This window comes from Meles meles, chromosome 7 (genome assembly GCF_922984935.1).
Source record: "Meles meles chromosome 7, mMelMel3.1 paternal haplotype, whole genome shotgun sequence".
Lineage (NCBI taxonomy): Eukaryota > Metazoa > Chordata > Mammalia > Carnivora > Mustelidae > Meles > Meles meles.
Genome location: NC_060072.1, coordinates 14086792 through 14107464, shown reverse-complemented (window position 1 = coordinate 14107464; position 20673 = coordinate 14086792). Strand labels below are relative to the sequence as shown.

The following is a 20673-nucleotide window of genomic DNA, read 5'->3' as shown; positions in this document are numbered from 1 at the left end:
CTAAATCCTGCCACTTCTTTGTACTTGCTCAGATTTTTTTCTCACCCCTCCTCTCTGTAGGTGTTCACTGCAATGTCTCTAGCATCCTCTAGGTCTTGATGTCATTCTTTATAAGCAGATTTCCTTGTAAACGATATAATAGAAATGGATGAGTTTGCTATTCTGCTTGGGTTTGTATCCTGGCTTAGCCATACCTGCTTGAGCAATTTGTCTAGATTCTCTGTGCCTCAGGTGGCTTATCTCTAAAAATCATACCATTGAGAAGAAAATGCCTGATACAGGGGACTGTTCTCAGAGCCATGCAGGCTCAGACAAGCAGCAGATGCTCAATATTTATCTCCATGTAATGCACTGAGCTGCCTTTCCTTGTATTAGCACAATTCTGGGCAGGTTACTAAGCTCTGTGAGACTTACTTTTCTTCCATGCAAACTAGGCACCCTAATTACCAGCTCACAGAATTACTGTGAAGATCAGAGGAGGTGGTACAATTGGAAATAAATTCTAGATCTACATAAAAGGTATTACATGAAAACCAGGCATTGCTTGAGGACTACTTTTTAGCTAAGAACAAAAGCTATACTATATATATATATATATAATATATATAAATATATATAATATATATAATATATATTTTATATATATATTTATATATTTATATAAATATATTTATATTTATATATTTATATATATTTATATATTTATATATTTATTTATATATATATAAATATATATAATATATTTATTTATTATATATTTATTTATTTATATATAAATATAAATATTTATTAAAATATTTATATATTTATTATATATATTTATATAAATATATTTATATATATTATATATATATAAATATATAAATATATATAAATAATATAATATATATATTATATAAATAATATAATATAATATATATATAATATATATATATATATATATATAAAATTCAACAAAGATTTGCTGTGCACCTATTATGTGCCAGGAACTGTGCTGGGAGCTGAGGATATGGAAGTGAACAGGATAAATGTGGTTCCTGCTTTTATGCACTAGTGCATGGACAGACGAAACTCAGGGAAACACACACAGACAGTTATAAATTGTGCTGAGTGCTATGAAGGAAATGGTTGGGGTCTATAAGAAATAAAAACCGGATACTCACACAGGGGTCTGGGAACTTTCGGTTATAAGACAATTAAGTTCTGGGGATGTCGTGGACAGCATGGCGACTAGTTAACAATATTGTACTGTAAACTTGAAAGTTGCTATGAGAGTAGATCTTCAGTGTTCTCACCACACACACACACACACACACACACACACACACACAAAATAGTAACTACATAAGGTAATGGAGGTGTTAACTGACCTTACAGTGGTGATCACTTCGCAATATACATGGATATCAAATAATCACACTGTATACCTTAAACTTGCAACGTACTATCAATTTTATCTCAATAAATCTGGAAGGAATGAAAAAAGAAAGTGGTCTAGGAATTCATTTCTGAGAACTGGATATTTAGGCACATTTGTCACAGCCACCCTAAGCCCTCAGAATCATCTCCTGCCCCATCTCCCACATCCATCCATCCTTCTGATTAGCGTTTCAGAAAGCAGAAATGCCGGCCTTGGCCAGGAAGATGATGAAGAGTTCTTTGCCCTTGAGTTATCCATATGCTTCGGGAATGCCAGTTTGTTACACACTGGAGAATATCTGGGAAGAGCTGCCCACTTGTGGAGTGGAGTTGGGGGTGAAGGGGATGGCTGAGTAACCAGAATTCAGAGAGGTGCCTTTCAGGAAAAAGGAGAGGAGAAGCTTGGAGAATAGGAAAAATGGGAACTTAGAAGTGTTGGAGAAGGTGCAGCTGCTTGGGATACTATGAAAGCCAGGAATTCTGATAATCTAGAATCTATTCCTGGTCTTTCCAAAATGAAAAATGGGCCCCACTTCCTTCTGGAGGCAGCATGGTGAAATAGAATAAAACTGGATGAGCTGACCTAGGTTCAAGATCCACCGAGTCACTTACTGTCTGTGAGACCACGGGCCTAAAGCTCTGAACCTCAGCTCCTTCTTCTGTATGTGGGAATAAACACATCTGCTATGCCCACCTCCAGGGCTTGCCCATTCTCCTCATTCCTCAGCTACTTACTGGCTCATGACTGGTATCAGGCATAGCCCTGGGCACTGGGCTATAGAGATGAACAAGGCAGTCTTTGCTCTTGGGGCACATGGAACACTGGAAGAGACTCACATACACACAGATACTGCTAAAATGAAAAGAAATGGCAGAGATAACACAGGAGTACAGAGAAGGGAAGCCTACATCAGCCAGGAACAGTTTCCTAGAGGAATTAAACTTTGAGTCTTAAAAACTGGGTGAATTGGGTGCTCAAGTGCTGGAGACTGGAAATTAAGGCACTGAGGGGAGAGAATGCTTGTGTAAGCACTCTGTAGCTTCACAATTATACATACATGTGTGGGAAAGGAGCATTTTCACTCCATAGTCAGGAAAACCTAAGAGGTTCATACCACACTGCATACGCTTCTCCGTTGCCTGGGATGGCCTTCTCTACCTTGTGTGCTTGACAAATACCTACTCATCCTTTCAGACTTGGCTCAAATATCACCTTCTAGGTAATGAAAGCCTTTCCTGAGCCTTGCAGGGGAGCTGGCCTCTCTCTGCTGTGCATCACTGTACCTTGTACACTTCTTTCTTGTGGCCCTCAGCTCCCCAGTGGTGCACATTTGTTTTGCAACTTGGTTTTCTGCCAGTTTGGGAACACATCCAGAGCACAGACAGTGCTTTCTCTTTTGCAACATTATCACAGCCTATCACTATGACAGTCAGATAGTAGGTGCTCAGTAAGTGTTTGTTCAAATAGACAGTTTTGTTTTAGAGAGGGGTTAGATCCTGGGCCCCTGTCACTGGCCTGCTTGTGTGTATTTTATCCTCTTACTGTTCCATCTTATAATGAACACTTACAGGCTGGGAGCTAGGGGCTGATGAATCACTGATGAGAAACCAAAATTGAAAGATTTGTGGAGTGAAGGCTTCAGATACAAACTGTAGTCTAGAGAATGTTATTCTCCTTTAGATATTATAGAAAGGGGAAAATGGCCCAGAATCCTACTTCAAATTTTCAGTTATGGACCCTATGCCCTTATACAGGTTGCCATGATACATGCTAGTGGATGGCTGACCCAGCAACTCCTTCTCTTTTGGCATTCTATTGTTGAGGCTGAAAAGTCAGATACTCAATTTTTCCAACCTCCCTTATATCTAGTTCTAGCCATGTGGCCCAGTTCTAGGCAAAGAGGCAGAAGTGGAAATCTAGGAAGGACTTCTAGGGTTGTTTCTACTTTCCTTAAATAGAAGTGACATAAGAGGAGAAGAGCCACCTTGGACTTCTTCTTCCAGACCCAGACACTGACACGATTCCTTTAACTATGGCAGCCAAGTTGGGACAAGTTGTGACGATTACTTTTATGTGTCAATTTGACTGGGTAATGGGGTGCCCAGATATCCGGTTAAACAGGATTTGGGATGTGTCTGTGAAGGTATTTCTGGATGAGATTAACTTTTCAATCCATAAACTAAGTAAAGTAGATTGTCTTCCCCAGTGTGGGTGGGCTTCATCCAATCAGTTGAAGGCCTGAAGAGAAGAAAAGGCTGAGTAAAAAACAATGCTTTCGCTCTGCCTGACCTTGAGCTGGGACACCAATCTCCTTTTGCCTTTGGACTTGAAGTTGGAACTGGAATTTTTACCATCATCTCTCCTGTTACTCAAGCTTCTGGACCCAGATTGGAACTACATCATCATGTCTCCTGGGTCTCTAGCTTGATGACCACAGATCTTAGACTTCTTGGACTCTATAATCATATGAATTAATTCCTTATAATCTATACATATAAATACATAATATATAACATATACAACATATATTATATATATTTATATATTGCTCCTGTTGGTTCTGTTTCTCTGGAGAACCAAGACTAACATTGACATTGAGGTGGTCAGCAGGTTAATAAAATGCCAACATGCTAAGGATGGCAGGGTAGAAAGACAAGAAACACCTGGATCCTTGACAGCAAATTCTCACTGCACCCAATCTGGAAACACTTCCATCTAGAGTCTTAGTATGTGAGCAAAAGCAATGTCTTCATTACCTGCGTTGCTACACATCAGGTCTTCTCTTACATGCGGTGAAAGCATTCCTGACCCACCCAATCATCTCACATCTATGAACCTCATTTCCTCAGCTACACACTCAGAGTAAGACAGGTGAAGGGAATGGCCTTACATGAAACCCATGGCATTTTTCAGTGCCTTCCAGTGCAGGATTCCAAGTAAGGGGTTTCGAGGAGGTGGTGGAGTTAATGTCAGAGTGGGGATTTTAGGACCAGATCTCCTGGCTCCTAGCTTGGAAGCCTAGCTCCACTGTCCACTTACACATATTACTTAGTCTCTAAGTGTACCAGTTTCCTTGCTAGTAAAGTAGGGATCATAACAGAATTGTTCAGTGGGGCTGGTGGGAGGATTCAATGAACTCATGGAAGGCACCCAGAATAGTGCCTGGCAGATAGAAGAAGGCTCAATAAAAGCTAATTGTAGGGGCGCCTGGCTGGTTCAGTGGGTTAAAGCCTCTGCCTTTGGCTCAGATCATGATCTCAGGGTCTTGGGATCGAGTCCCACATCGGGCTCTCTGCTCAGCGGGGAGTCTGCTTCCCTCTCTCTCTCTCTGCCTGCCTCTCTGCCTTCTTGTGATCTCTGTCAAATAAATAAATAAAATCTTTAAAAAAAAAGCTAATTGTAGCTAAGAATTAAACATGGGTCAGATCCTTGGGGGTTTAGAGTCTAGCTGGGAAGTCAAAAAACACTTGCACATACAAATACAGCACTGAAACTTTAAAGACGAACATCCACAATTGAAAAACAGGAGAATCCCTTTATTTTTTCCCTTCTAAAGTAAACCTAGCAGTTCATTATTCTGAGAGAGACAAGGCTAAAAACTTAACTCAGCCTTCAAGGAAGATTCTGATAAACTGGTGGATGACAGAACCATTATTATGTGTTAACAAAAGAAGCAAGGCATTTGGGGATAACCTCAGGATTTGATATGAATTGTGATCATGTAAAATAGCAAAAGATACTTATAGCATTTTTTTTTACAGTTTTTAAAGCATTGTCATGAATTTGAATTGTATGAGGAAAAGGCAGATATTATGTGCAATTCTTTCCAAACCTGGTCTCATTTTGATCTTCACTGCATTATATAATAAACATAATTCTCATTTCACAGATGAGAGACCATGGACGTATCATGAGGCTCACATGGGATGTAGCAAGAGTATATATACTCTAACTTTTCTAAAACAGTTTTCAAAAAATGTGTGAGGTTACACTATGTGGTGGCTCAGAAATCACGTATTCTCTGGTGATGTTTGGCAGCCTGTACTCCCACCCCCAGTGCAATCCCCTGTAAGGGGTCCATACCTTTCCTGAGAGCCCTGTTTCACACACTTCTCTCTCAGAGAACCCTCTCTGGCTCTCTTTGGGTCTTCAAACTCTCTGTTCTTGGGGCAGGCTGTGAAGGAGCTGCTCTGACCCTACCTCAGACGAACCGCCTGCCCAAGCGCTGAGCACCTGTGCCCCTCAGGAATGTGAGTGCCCGGGTCTGGCACCTGCCAGTGTGAGGGAAAGGTGCACCGGTGGCAGGAATGTTGCTTTCCTTTCCACTGAGGTCTCAGATTCCTAAAGCATGATTCTCCCTCTAATCGCCTGCTATCTGAGGCCCACCACTTGTTCAAGGAGGTGCTTCATGGACCAAGTTGTGCTGCAGGATGTTGTTTTTGGAGCCATCTCTGCCTGGCAAGGGCATCCTTGCTTTCCAGGAGCAGGGGTCTCAGTCATGACAATGACACAGTGACACTCAGAAGGGACCCAGGATGCCCAAAAGAATCTGCTTCTATCTTTCTCCCTCTGCAGAAATAGCAGCAGCGGAGTCCATCAGATCTGGATTTAAAGGGTTGAGAATGTAGGCTCTGGAACCAGACTGCCTGGGTTCAAATCCCCATTCAGGGACTTCTGAGCCCTGCAATCTTAGGCAAGTTACCTTCATGTTCTGTAACTCAGGTCCCTTTAGAAAATAAAGCAAAGAACAGTACTTCATAGAGTTGTAAAAAGGATTTAAGTGAGTCATGAAAAATGCCTGGCATGAGCAGGTCTTTAACTGGCCTCAGTTGCCTCATCTGTATAGTGGGCAGTGATAACACAGGCTGAAATCATTCTCTTTTCTCCCTTTGGTAATACTCAACACACTTGTAGTTACTCATGTGCTGTCTGTCCTCATCTCTGCTGCCTATGCCTGCAGCAGGCTTACTAGAGTGCCCAGCACATAGTAGGTGCTCAATAGTCATTCAGTGGAGGAATGGTTCCATTCTCAGGACTGAATGAAACAATGAAAGGCAGTTTGCTCTGACAAAGAATGCTGAATTATCACTGTGTGTGTGTGTGTGTGTGTGTGTGTGTGTCTTGAAGTGGGATTTGGGCTGTCAAGAAACTTGTACTGGTGTCCTAGGCTAGTCCTTCCTGCCTGTGTGACCATAGACAAGTAGCTGACCTGTCCGAATTCCAGTGTCCTCCACTGTAAGACAGTGGTACTGATCTAGTTAGGAAGATCAACTAAGATAGATGTGGTAAATATCCAGTCCTGTACCCCCTTCATAGCTGGTGGCCCATAAGCAGCAGGTCCTGTCTCCACTCTTCTCACTTGTATGGACTGAGCCAAATCTGCAATAAACATTGTAACAATGAACATGTATTGAGCCCTTACTCTGTGCCAGGTGTTATGTTAAGAGCTTTACTTGCACTACTTACAGTACACTGGTTTTTTTTTTTTTAATTAATTTATTTTTATTTGCTTATTTACAGCATAACAGTGTTCATTGTTTTGGCATCACACCCAGTGCTCCATGCAGTACGTGCCCTCCTTATTACCCACCACCTGGTTCCTCAACCTCCCACCCCACCCCACCCCCTCCCGCCGCCCCTTCATAACCCTCTGGTTGTTTTTCAGAGTCCATAGTCTCTCATGGTTCATCTCCCCTTCCAGTTTCCCTCAACTCCCTCTCCTCTCCATCTCCCCATGTCCTCCATGTTATTTGTTATGCTCCACAAATAAGTGAGACCATATGATACTTGACTCTCTCTGCTTGACTTATTTCGCTCAGCATAATTTCTTCCAGTCCTGTCCATGTTGCTACAAAAGTTGGGTATTCGTCCTTTCTGATGGAGGCATAATACTCCATTGTGTATATGGACCACATCTTCCTTATCCATTCATCCGTTGAAGGGCATCTTGGTTCTTTCCACAGTTTGGCGACCGTAGCCATTGCTGCAATAAACATTGGGGTACAAATGGCCCTTCTTTTCACTACATCTGTATCTTTGGGGTAAATACCCAGCAGTGCAATTGCAGGGTCATAGGGAAGCTCTATTTTTAATTTCTTCAGGAATCTCCACACTGTTCTCCAAAGTGGCTGCACTAACTTGCATTCCCACCAACAGAGTACACTGGTTTTAAAGTGAGATTTAGGAGAAGAAATCTTTGTGTAAGCACGAACAGGCTTAGGGCATTGAGGCAGCATTCACATGCGCCCTCAGAAGATAGAGAAAATGTTAGCTGTCTCTATCAAAGAAGGAGTGTGCAGGTAGGGAGGGGAAAGCCAGTTCGTGATAGAGATTATGAGGATACCACTGGCCCTCCATGTGGCTTTGTCCAGGGCAGCTCTGCATTTATCCACATAAACTTTTACTTAGAAAAAAAAAGTTCTGTTGCTTAAAATAAAAATAAATAAATTTAAAAGGCTTGGAAACCCTTCACATAATGGAAAGAACATAGGCCTGGAGTTAAAAACCTGCTTCCTGTCCCAGCCCTGTCACTAACCAGCCAAGACTTTGAACAAGGCAGTTCCCCTCTTGAGCCTCAGCCCCTTTATGAGTAAAATGAGGAAGTTAGATAGAAGAACTTCTGTGGCCTTTTCCAGCTCAAACAGACCGAGAGAGTGTGACCTTCTGGCTCTGGCTCTGATGGAACTTTCCAATTGAAACTGAGACCAATGCATAAAGATGGACTTGAGTCAAGAGAGTGTTGAAATACAATAGAACTTAAGATGCCACTCACCCTGGGACCATCTTCTATATCCTTGTTCATAGATCCTTCCATCCTTTAGCCCTGATGGAATCCCTTATATCTTGGTCATTGCCAAGTTCCAGGCAAATTTCCTGACAAACTTCTATTTATCCTTCAAAATCCAGTGTTGATATCATGACCATTTATACATTCATTGATTATTACTGAATATCTACTATGTACCAGGCACTCTTCTAAAGGATACACAGTGAACAAAATAAAATATATGCCCTATTATTTTAATGAGGATAGTATTTTCTATCCAGCCCTTTACACAGACTTCTGTAATTGTATTAATAGGCTTTAAATTACATGTCAGCCTTCCTATTAGACTGTACACACTCTGTGAGGACAAATTTTTATCTCATCCCTAATTCTCCACTGGAATGCCTGGCAGATAGTATATATTCAATACATTTTTTAAAAGATTTTATTTATTTTAGAGAGAGAGAAATTGGGAGGTCTGGGGGAGGGGCAGAAGGTGAGGGAGAGAAATTCCATGCAGACACCAAGCTGAGCACAGAGTCTGATGTGCGCTATGTGTGAAGCCTGACATGGGGCTCCATCCCAAGACCCTAAGATCATGACCTAAGCTGAAATCAAGAGTCAGATGCTTAACTGGCTGAGACACTCAAGTGTCCACAATACATTTTTTTTCCCGATACAAAGACCCATTATTATTACCCCATCCCAAACAATGAGCTGACATTTATTAAGTATTGAGAATCTTTTCTGGACAAGACTCAGTGCCCAACACTTTCCTACTTAGATTCTAAGATGGCACATTTGATTATTTGATTAATATCTTCCCCTTGCCAATCACACTCTAAGCTTCCTGAGGGCAAGAAATATGTCTGTCTAGTTTGCTGATGTAGCAACAGCATCTGATACGTATTTAGCAAACAGCACTCAAAAATGTTGAATGAATGAGTACTAGAGAATGGAGAGGCTATCGCAAGAGGTACAAAATGATGCAAGCTGCAGTCTGCAGTGCTAACCAGCCTAGGCGGGTGCTGGAGGCACAGCAGATGCCAGGTGCTTAGTAGAAGGCACTTAGGAATGGGAGTTGGGCTTCTAGCACAGTAACAAGTACTTTGACAGTCAACTAAAACAGCGCTGTGAATGACAAAGGGCTGTATTCCTGCTATAGGTTAGGTGTTAGAAAATGGGCTTCGGAGCCCCAATAAGATCTGGGTTCAAGTCCCAGTTCTGCGATTTACTAGCTGAGTCTTTGGGTGATACTTAACCCACCTGCACACTTGTTTCCTCACTGGGAATAGGAGCCCTGAATGAGTAAATGCACGGTAAGCACGGAGTCCAGTATCTGGCTTTGAGTTGAGCTGCACAAGTGTTAGCTCTTACTGTTTCCTGCCATTAAAGCAGACTCTCTCCATCTTCCAGCCCTGAGTCAGGTTCCTTAGTCTCCGCGAACACCACCCCCCACGTTTTTTTTTTCTGTTTATCATCACATGGCTCCATGCATCTGTCCCCACCTTTTGCTTCTCTCACAGGGACTGATCATGTACCCTACTTTTCCTGCTTAGACTTGTATTTAACAAGTAAATATTTTTATTATACTCATTATGTACCATATCCTATTACAAATGCTTGAGAGATTTTTTCCAGTTTTATTGAGATATAGCTGACGTCTAGCACTGTGTAAGTTTAAGATGTATAGCATAATGCCTTGACTTACATATATCATGAAACGATAACTTTAATAAGTTTAGTTAACATCCATCATCTCATAGAAATACAAATTTTTTTTTCCCTTGTGATGAGAATTCTTGGGATCTACTCTCTTAACTTGCATACACAGGACACAGCAGTGGTAACCATAGTCCTCAGGCTGTACATTACATCCTTTAGTCCTTATTTATCTTATTACTGGAAGCTCACAGATTTTAATTCCTTAGTCCCCAGGACAACCTTCTGAACTCAGTTACCATTTTTCAGATGAGAAAATTGAGGCCAGGAGATTTCAGTAACTTGCTGAGGGCACTCAGCTGGGAAGGGGCCCTGCTAGGATTCAAACCCAGGCATGTCTGTTTCTGAATGCTGTGTCTGGAGCCCAAGGACCACGCTGACTTTCTGCCTCACAAGGTCCACCAATCATTCTCTGAGCCAGGCACAGCCTTGCCAGCTAGAGCTGAAATTGCTTGAGGAAGGAACAACCAGGCTCCTGCCTCCCAACATCTTTGTTTTTCTGAAGAGAGCAGCACCATGTTTAATAATGCAGCCTGCCTCTTAGGAGAGGCCCAGAGATCCCTGTAAGAACTGAGAGGTTGCACAGCTTAGTCAGGGAGGATATTCCAACTCTGCTCCAAATTCCCCACCAATGGGAAGGGAATGGAGGCACATCCCATGCCACTGCCTGGGTTGTCGCTGTACCCAACACACCTTTATTTTGCACGAACATAGGGCATGGTGCTAGACATAAATTCTTGAGCAAGACATCTGCAGCCCTTGAGTCTGGGATAGTGCTGGGAGACAAGCAAGGACATAGACCATTTTAAAACAATGTTGTGAGAGTAGCCCATGCAGCCCCAAATCCCAGGTTGGGCTGAGGGACAACCTAGCTAGTGAAGACTTCTAAATGCAAGTAAGTATGAAAAAGGAATGAGTAAGATGGGTGGACATCGGCCATGTCAAGGATATTCTCTGAAGGCAAGATAGCAAAACAGGTTTTTCAGGCAAGATGGGCCAACAACACTTCCAGACCACAGACTTATGGAAAATAGTTTTTATTAGCCCATTTTTCAGATGAGAAAATGAAGACTCAGGAAGTACCTTGCTTAAAGTTGCCCTGCAAGTAAGTGGTTGTTCCAACACATCCACCCCAGGTTCTGGGAAGAGGCTTTTATAAAACATGCACATCAAAGGATGATGCAGCTGGTGGGCAGATTTATAGACCCAACTTCTCACGGATGGTCTGGTACTGCCTCTGACCATGGGAAAAGTTACTTGAACTTCCTGAGCTCCAATTTCCACATGTTTTCATCTGCCAGAGGGTCATTTTCACTTCTACTGGCAAATGGAGCAGATATGAATATGTCACAAGTTAGAAATTGCACATCAGTAGCCTGGATTAAATACAGCCCACGGAGGGCAGAGAGAGCCAGTGATTTTAGACAGACTTTACAGATGAAGTTTGGAGCAGTTTATTACTTGCCCAAGTTTGCATATCTGAAATGTGGTGGAGCCAGGATTTAAACTATGATGGTCTGGACTCAGCATCTATGATCTTAAAGAGCACACTCTTGGCTACTTTTTTTGTGCAGAGAAATGGCAACAGGCACTCTGCCTTTGTTTGGAAGACATTAGGGAGTAGTGGGGACTACAGTGAACTACAGAGTCCATGCCCTGACTAAAGGAATGCTTCTGTGATTGATCTTGGGTAAGGCCAGTGGATGTTTTATACCTCAATTTTCTTTTCTGTAAAATTGGCATAATAATTATGCCTATTTCATAGGGTTATCTTGGAGACTAAGTTAACATGCCCAGCACCGAGTAAACATTACATAAGTATAAGCTGTTACTATTGTTGCTATTTGAGAGGTGAATTTTGTCTTAAACATTCATAAGGCCCACTTAAATATGGTATGGTGAGCTAGGTACACCCTGATGATCAAATTCTGAAAGCATTTCTGGGAACTTTTCCTCCTCCTTCTGAGCAATGGTTGAGTCCATGGAGGGATCAGGGAAAAGAACCAAGGTCTCCAGGCCACAAGCCATGAGCTCCATGCTTCATCAGCTGCCTTCATAGCTCACTGCGGAAGCCCCTCAGTGAGTTCATGGTTACCATCGGCCGCTAGGCTGAAAAGAATGTGAGGTGCCACGGGCAGCCTTCCAGGGACCCAAGAAGGGAGGCCTAATCCTTTCAGGATGTCTCAGGCTTCAGATAAAACCCTTCCTGTGTTCCAGCTCATAGCTGGCAGGAGCAATCGGCAATGACTGATTGCAATGGGTGAGTTGTCGAAAAGATGTGTGTGTGAATCAAATGCCAGCTAGCGGAGGCAAAGCATGCATTCAGGAGGCTGGTGGGAAGACCACCAAGTGCACAATGGTTTGTTTTGCACCTACTGTATACTTGGCTCTGGGCCAGGCTTTCAGGAGGTAAGAAGTTCACCTATATGTACTGCTTCTGAGCACTCGGACAGTCATTATCTCTCTTGATCCTTGGCACAATCCTATATTGCAAGCATGCCTCATCTCCTGGGTTTAAAGATGGGTAATAGCAGAAAGTTTGTTTGAAATTACAAAGTGTAACAGGAACTAGATACCTGTTGGCCAAATTCATTTCCTTTTTCACCTGGGTACCCAGCTGGACCACATTTCCCAGCAGCCCTTGTGGTTGGGGGCAGCCATGGGACTGACTTCTGATCACTGGAAGGAATGAAATGCTGGTGAGAATGATGAATGGGCCTGACCCATAACAATCTTTCCACATAGTCCTCTTCCCTCTTTCTCATCAGCTAGCAGATGCAGACAGCCTGTGGAGGATTCTGAGGACATAGGGATGATGGAGCCACAAGAGGCAAGTTGTCCACCCGGACACCTGAGTAACTGGTGAAGTTCTGCCACATTAAACTCTTGAGAAGTGGACTTCTTTTGCAGTAGGCCTCCTAGTTTGCTTTCCTCCAACAACTGGCCTACCCTAATATATACAGTAAGACCAGAACATGGGTTTTAGAGGCATTTTTCTACCCTTTTCTGAACAAAGAGACAAATCCCTTTATGTTTGTGGGGTCTTTGGATTTTACAAAGCATTTGAAAAAGCAATGGAACAGTCTCTTCCTTCTACACCACTAACCACTGGGCTGTGACTCTCATCCACTGTGGGAAGCTCTCAGATGGGGTAAGGTGTCTGGGCTAGCCATAGCTCTGGTACCTATTACACACATAGCAGGTACCCTTCTCAACCAGTTCTGTGAGAAAATTAAGCCCCCAATCCAAAGGTATCCCTTGCACATGATAAAAGAAACTTCTCTCCTGTCCATCTATAATGGCATGAGTTATGTACCATGCCTGGGAGAACTGTGAAAATAGACACCCACGTAGTTTTCTATGTTCTGTGGTTCACAGGAGCATCTCCCAACTGTAAGCCACTTCCCTCCTCTGAGTTTTGGTTTTCTCATCTGTAACCCCACAGGGTGGAACGAGATGAACTTGAGAGTTTCTTGCCAGCTATAATCTCATTCAAGAAAGAATATTTTGATTCCTGGATGGGTCAGACATTCTTCTACATTATTTCATTTAGTCACAAAATGAAGAGGAATAAGATTTGGGGGGGGGGAATAAAAGAGCAATTGGAATTCCTCACTGTTCGTTGCTTTTCACAAAAAGTTGCTATTCAGTATACTTAAGGTGGGTGGCAAACTGATGTAGAATACTGTGTTCGCTTGTGCCGTCGCTGGGCCTACAATCTAGCTGGGAAGACAAGAAGCATACATACAAAATCAAGAAACATCCTGGAGAATGGGGCACGGAGTCTAGATGGTCAGTTAGCAGAGGGAAAACTCTACCTTAATTCCCCCCACCCACCTCCAATTACTGCTTCTCTACAGACACAATTACACTCTGAGCATTTGCTGCACGCCAGACACTAAGTGGGTGGTTTGCCTTCATATTTCATGCTCACAGGAACTCTTCCAGGAGGGCATGAATGTCCTTTTTCAAAGAAGGGGGATACAAGAGGCACATGGATATTAAGTTACTGATCAAAGCCCCCCCACAGGTCACCTGAAGCAGGTCTGCGTGATTGCAGAGCCTGCATCCCTTCCTTTGCCTCTGTTCTACTCTAGGCACAGCTCTGTCCCAACCTTCTAGTTGTTCCCACTTCCCCAGCTCTTGAAGAAGAGAGTCTGGCATCCTGCCCTTTGACAGTCAAGAACGACAGAATCAGATCGCTGGGGACACCTCAGCTTGCAGGTCCCCCCTGGCAGAGAGGTCCCACATTGAGTTGGGGTGCAGCATGGTAGGCATCATCAGCAGAGCCTTCCACACGCTAGCCGACCAGTCCCCAAGACAAGACAGCTAGAGGTTTGCACAGCTGGAGCCCTTGGGGAAAAGCCTGGAAGCAGCTGAAACGAACTGACCCCATCTGGAAGCAGAGCCCCCTCCAGGGACAAGGAGGGAGGAAAGGAGACAGGAAGTGGCTGATCTGCCAGTTCTCAGGAAGCCGCAAGGCCTGAGAGAAGCCATTCCCTGGAAACCGAAGATCTGGCGTTTCTCAACGTGTGCTCCTGGGACCCCCTGCATCACATGCACCTGGCATGTTAGAAAAGGGGATTCTCAGGCCACAAACATAATGAATCCAAATCCTCAGGAGGGGAGAACAGAAATCTGCATGTTAGAAGAGTTCATTAGACATTTCTGATGCTCACCAAGTTTTAACAATAGAAAACCCCACTTCTCTGAAATAATTATACCAAGTTCTTCCTTAGATGTACCATTCATGCCTGCCATTTTGCCCATCAGTGATCCTTAACCTCAGGAGAAAAATAATAAAAAGGTTACTATCTCTTGAGTATTCACCATCTGTCCCATAATCTAAGCACTAGATGGATCAACTCATTTAAAATCCTCACAGCATCCTTATAAGATAGGTACTACCACTAGCTTCATAGCATATGTAAGGAAACTGAGGCATAGAGAGGCTAAGAAACTTTAAAAAGTTACAGAGTAAGTGGCTCATCCACATAGGGACCCAGGCCAACTGACTCTCAAACTCGAGCTCTTAATCCCTATGACACACAGACACTGTAGGAGGTTCCATTTTTGGAAGACCCACTGAGTGCCAGACCCCCTGCCCAGGCACTTCAGGCATCAAGCAGACATTAACTGAATGTCTTCTATGTGCCAGGAACTGTTCTACGTAAGCTCCAGCCAGGTCAGAACTATGATGAGATAAGTAAAGCATTCAACTCGGGAACAAATTTTCAGGGAGAGGTACCCCAAAACTCAGTAATCAAGATAAATAATATTTAAAGCAATCAAATCACCAAGCTATGGTCTATGGGCTGGACACCCATTTCTGCAAAAATTTTACTAGTGGACAATAATTTAAGAACAAAACACTCAAAAACACATGCTCTAATGGAGCACAGAATAATATCTAATCCTTAGCACAATGACCCCCAAGGGTAGGTATTAATACCTTTACCGTTTCATATACACTTATCTCCCAATGGATAGCTAATGATTATGAGGTTGAACATGCCAGGTGCTGTTTTATACTACCTTACAAATATTATTTTATTTCTCACAACCTCCTTATAAGGAAACGATCGTTGTCATCCCCATTTTACATATGATAAAACTAAAGCACAAATTAGTTTTATAATTTGTCTAAGGTCAACACAACCAGTAAAAGGCAGAGCTAAAATCTGAACCCAGACAACCATACTCCAAAGGCCATACACTTTTAATCAGAAGAGTATACATGTATGTAAACTATATCCCATATGTCAAATCTGGTCAAATCCAGCTCACCACCTGTTTTTGTAAATAAAATCTAACTGGCACACAGCTATACTCATCCACTTATGTATTATGTAGGTCTACTTTCACACCACAGTGACAAAGTAGAGTAGTGGTGACAAAGACCATATGGGCTGCAAAGCTGAAAATATTTGCTATCTGGCCCTTAACAAAGTTTGATAACCCCAGCCCTTAACCACTGTGCAATGCCCTGTGATCAGCACAGAAGCTCACACTCAGAAGGGAACAGAGATGGGATAGGAACGCAGGTATGTCTCTGAAGATCATTACTTTTCAGCTCTACCTGGCTAGGGACTCCCTGATGAATGCCAATGCCTCCTTGTTTCCCAGAGTTTAGCACAATGCTTGGCCCAGGGAAGGTGTTCCATAAATGTTCTTTGAATAAATGAATGGTCAAGCCTTAGCATATCATACTGTGATCAAGCCTAGAGGAACAATTATCTGGGAATGTCCAGACTTTCTGGTATATCCGTTACAAGCCAAGACTCATGGCGTCTGGTTGCTAAGGTAATCTACTCTAATAGCCTAAATTGACTGATAGACTTGAAATGTTCTGAGGATGTCTTAATTATCTGTACCTAGTATGCTGCCCATCTCAGATTAGAGAATCTCAGTGATCTCCATCTAAATCCAATGATTAGTCTAAACACTCAACCTAATTTGCTTTGCCCTTGACACTAGAGGTCAGGGTCCTAGTCTTAGGCCCTAGTCTCAGGCCCTAGTCTCAATCAAGAAAGGGATTTGTGAGTTGGAGAAACCTGCTTAAATCCTGGCTCCTTCGCACCCACAAGCTGTGTGACCTTGAATGAGTTCCTTCACCTCTCTGAATCTCAACCTTCTAACCTGTGCCATACAATCTACTGCAGGGAGAGGATCTATGCAGAGCCAGCAGCACAGGCCACTAAGCAGGCCTCAGGGGATGGCTGCAATTCTTTGTTATGATGGAGACAGTTTAGGAGAGCTGTCTGGTGAAAGACCCCAAATCCATTATGCATGTTTTATCTTTGTGCTCCCAGGGTCTTGAATAAACAATGTCTTCATCCAGTTTTTTAAAAGACACTAATTCCGCCTCAGAATAACCACCCCTCCCACCCCAGCTGAAATCTGGCCGGCTCTGTGCCTGGCTGCTGGCCTGAATTTCCAAACACTGTTGGTTTAGCATTTCTCAAATGTATCCTATTAACACTATGAACCTGTCAGCCCTCCCTTCTCTCTGAGCTCAGGTCTGACCTGCACAGCGAGAGATGGAGCCAGCAGTGTGAAGTCAACCTCCTGAACTTTCCTTTGAGAAGCAGGGTGGTGCCAGGGTCAGTCTGCCTGGGACTGGGGGCACCTGTCACCATTTGCAAGGGGGGGGTGCACCCAGGTCAGATGCAGACATAGGCGGTGTGCTCAGAGACTGGGAGGAAGCGTGTTGGAATGAGGGGCTCTGGGAAATGTGAGCAAAATACATTCTCCAGGTTGCCACTTGAGGGGAAAAAACAAGACCCTGAAAGGAGCTTAGCAAAAAACAAGACCCTGAAAGAGGTTTAGCAAAAAGCCACTACTCTGGGAATCAAGAATCAGCCCTGCTCTGGCATGGTCTTCAACTCACTCACTGTGCAACTCACTCACTGTGCAACTAACTCACTGAGGTACTTGCCCTCTCTATGGCACATTTACTCAAAAATGAATGGGTTAAGGTGGGCCATGTGTTTTCCAACTTCTGCTTGGCAGCAGAGCTCTTTCTCAAACAAATTTTTCCTTGAAATTTTAATATATAAATAGATGAAAGTGGAACAGATTGTCTGGGTGAAATGGGGGTGAGAAGGGGAAAGAAGGAATCCTGCCTACTCCGCCCCCAGACCCAACAATCGGAAAGAAACTAGGAGGTACCTCTGTGGAACAGGGCTCAAGAACCACATGACATGATAGCCAATCTATAGACTCTCATGCCCCAGCAGCCTCAGATCCTGGCATCTGTAGCTGCCGTTGCTGATAAAAGTAATGGCTTTTATTTATTGAGAACTTTCTTTGTGCCAGAGGCTGGAATTTGCTTCTATGTACTTTACTTTGAGAATCAGTAGAGTGCCGTGATTTAAATCCCAGCTTCACCAGTTTAGCAGCTGTGTGACCCTGGGCAAGTTAATTAATCTCTATGCCTCAGATTCTTCATCTGGAAAATAAGTTGTTCAGGGGATTAAAGAAATTAATCTCTATAAAAAGTGCCTATAACAGCAGCAGGCATGTAGTAAGCAATTTGATGTCAGTCATTTTGGTCATGACTGCATAAATTAGATATCTAATATTTATAAGCACAACTCTGCTTCACAGGTGAAGGAACTGAGGCATGGAGAAGTAAAGTGTGTACCCCGATGTCACACAGAAAGTTAATGATGGAAAGAGGACCTGAATCCAAGTCTGCTCAACTATACAGACTGTGGTCTTAACCCAGCCGGAACTGCTTTGCTGTTGACCCTAAAGGTCAGGGTCTTGGTCATAGTAATTGCTTAAGGGGTTCCAAGCCTAGGTGGAGGGGAAGTTAATGATGACTACAGTAATTTATGCCTACATGAATTTTGGTATCACAGGCTCCAGAGTTTGGGCATCTTAGTGAATATAGGTCCCAAGCAGAGACTGGGAGATGTGTGGTTGCCAAGCCGAAGTCTATCTGCACTTTTTTCTACAAGCCAATTTTCCAGTCTTTCCTACTGACCCATAAGACATCTTTGTGTAAATGAGAAAAAGGGCAGAGGCACAGGTAAACAAAGAATGGACAGATTCTCAGCTCCCACTTGGAAGGTAGCATTATGCTTTTGAGCAGTGCACAAGTTGCATAGCCTTACACAACAACCCTTACTTTCTCCTGCCTTAGTGTTTGGTAAAGAGAAGCACAAAAAGAGCATAAATTTGGCTGGATGAGAGACAAAGAATGGACTCAGCCTTGCCCTGATGCATGTGGTAGCCCTGGATAAGAGGAGGGAGCATGGACGCTGTGCAGTCAGGAAGCTCTGCATGATCCCCATAGCCCAAAGCAAAGGCAAGCCACACAGTTACTTTATCTCTTTATGTTTCTTTCTCTCAGCACTGAGGGTGGTAATAAAAGATGGCTGTATGGCTCTCTCTGGGGAGCTGAATGGGAGCCAAACCGTCATATGGTGAACAAATGCTCCAATTGCCCAACTGCAGAGCTGCTATTGCATGTTATTAAAATGGCAACAACCTCTCTCCTGACCCCTGACCCATGGAAATGGGTAGTCACCAGCCCACCCACCCAGAAAGTCCCTGTGCCCTGCCACCAACAGAGGTCCAAACACTGGCTCTAACATTTAGAAAAAGCAGGGGGCGTGGTTTATAGTTGTGAGAACGTAGTTTTTACATTCAGTCAGAGCTGAATTCAAACACCAACTCCACCCCTTGTGATTTGCTAGACACTGGGTAGGATACCGAACCTTTCTGAGCCTCAATTTCCCAAGTACAAAATACAACTTATCATACTGACTATGCAGGGAGGATGTAAGAATTACAAATAACAAATGTAAAGTGCCCAGCAAAGTGCCTGAGACATAGTATGTGCCTCAAATAGCCCCACAGATAGGTCATCAGTGAAGACTGACTGCAAGCCAACTGAGGACCAGGTAGGTGCAGTGAATGTCATAGAGGAGGGTTTAAGTGGTTTCTCTAGGGGAGTGACACTTGAGCAGAGATCTGAAAGATGAGTAGAAATTTTCTAGGTAAAATAGGGAGGAAACAACTTTCCAGCAGAGGCAACAGAACATGTGGAGAGAATGGATCGAAGACCTGAGTAAAAGTCGATGTGGCTGATGGAGAGACCACGAGGAGGCAGCCAGGAAGGTGGGCAGGGACTAGAAAACGCAAGTGCTCTTGAAAGGGTTTTAACTGATGGCATGACACGATCAAATCAGAGTATTCAAAAGCTCATTCCAAAAAGGATACACATTGCATGATTCTATCTATACAGTATTCTGCAAACGGCAAAACTATAGAGACAGTAAAAAGAACAGTGGCTGGTAGGGTATGGGGGGTGAGAAATGAACAGGCAGAGCACATGGAATTTTTAGGGCAGTGAAACTCTTCTGAATGATATATGGTAGATACGCGCCGTGATATATTTGTCAAAACCCATCCAATATGCAACATGGAGAGTAAACTCTAATGTAAACTATGGACTTTGGACGATTATGATGTGTAAATGTAGGGTCATGGACTGTAACAAATGTACCACTCTGGTGGGGGATGTTGATAGTGGCAGAGGCTGTGCACATGTGGGTATTTGGGAAATCTCTGTACCTTCTGCTCCATTCTCCTGTGAGCCTAAAACCTCTCTAAAAAAGTAAAGTCTAGTAATAAAAAAGGAGGGAATGAAGGAATGAAGGAAGAAAGGAAGGGGGGAGGGAGGGAGAAAGGAAGGAAGGAGAGGGGAAAACCCTGGCTGCTGTGTAGAGAATAGATTGGAGGTGGGCTGGGGGATTGGGGAGGACCAGTTATGTTCTGAGCTCCTTGGGGCAAGTTACCTAAGTTCTGAGAGCTTCAATTTCTTCATCTGTGATATAGGGACAAACATATAAAGTGACACAGTGCATAGGAAATGCCTCGCAGAAAGCCTGGCACCAGACAGGCACTCAGTTCACACCCGCTGAATGTGAAAGAATGAGCATGACAATGTGAAGAATGGCAAAGCGCCTCAGGATACAAAAGCTCTTTGTGTGGTGACAGTGGACATCCTGTGATGGTAGAACACAGGTAGCTTCATAGCAGGTAAAAAATCTCACTGTTTACTAAGAAAGGCAAAAATATTTATCAGAGTAAGTGCCCCAGGGCTAAAGCTGTGTTTCCTGCTTTGGGGGAAATTAGTAGCAATCACTGCTAAGATTTTATTGAGTGCTAACTATGTGGCACGTACTGATTTAAGTGCTTTATGTGAAAAAGCCCATTTCATTTCCTCAACCAGTCCTTCCACTGAGTACTG

At 43.3% G+C, this 20673-nt stretch overlaps 1 protein-coding gene across 2 annotated transcripts in view; it reads right to left on the bottom strand.

Moving 5' to 3' along the window:
- The window catches only part of SYN3 (synapsin III), a 462269-nt gene that overhangs the window by 334092 nt on the left and 107504 nt on the right, over positions 1 to 20673 (bottom strand). The window lies entirely within an intron of this gene.